The sequence below is a fragment of the Cynara cardunculus genome (genome assembly GCF_001531365.2).
Source record: "Cynara cardunculus var. scolymus isolate 2C chromosome LG 10, CcrdV1, whole genome shotgun sequence".
NCBI lineage: Eukaryota > Viridiplantae > Streptophyta > Magnoliopsida > Asterales > Asteraceae > Cynara > Cynara cardunculus.
The window spans coordinates 23,836,871-23,837,884 of record NC_037537.1 but is presented as its reverse complement, the minus strand read 5'-3'; positions in this window follow the sequence as shown (position 1 = coordinate 23,837,884).

The window sequence follows — 1,014 nt, the reverse complement described above, 5'->3', positions numbered from 1 at the left end:
TATGGGATGAAATCGGATAGGGATGAAATCGTTTAGGGATGAGTGGGTTTAAGAGTTTAAGAGTTTAAGAGTTTTTAAGAGTTTTAGCCAAATGCTTTATAATATAGTATAGATATATATCAGTATTAGTATCAAATTTACTATTTAAAGTTCTCATTTTTGTGTAATTTCTTAAATTCAATAATTTACTTATAATTTAATTTAGATTTAATAACAAAGTAATCTATTTATCGTTTAATAATATAATTTTTTTATAAAGATAATAATTAAGTATTTTATTATAACCAATGATTATCTCAACCAATCTCACATCTCTTCTTAAATAGTTGTAAATCACTTGTGATTTGTTATAAAATCAAATATAATTTAACCATTTTTGTATATATATGTTATATTCTAAATCATTTATACTAAACTCTTAAAAATTTTCTTTTATGTATCAAATAGTACTTATTACCGTATATTACTTAAAATTCAAGATTACAATTTGATTAAATATAAGTACAACTTATTAAAACTATATGTTTGAATTCGTGTAACTAACTACATATAATATAATAAATACTAGATAAGCACTACGAGATAAAACACTTTTTTTCCTTCTAAAACTTTACAACTCTCCATTAAAATAAAATAATAACTGATTTTATTTACACAAATACGTTTTTAATTTTTGATAAATTAATTTTATAAGTTAATTGTGTTGTCATGTCATTGGATTGATATGTCCAGCTATATATATATTTATCGTACGAAACAATAAAGGCCAATATTCAATAACAAAGGTCGTACACAAACACAAGTGAGCCCATAATTAAAGGGGGTGGTTAATGGCATCCCTATCATTTGCTAATGTCATCCTTAATTAGTTTTTAATCATTTTTTTATGATTTTTTGTTTTTTTTTTGTCTTTTTGTGATTATTACTTTTTATTTTATTATTATTTAAAGAAAATTTTAATTAATATATATTATTTATTTTATTTTCTGTTTTTATTTATTTATTTATATTATA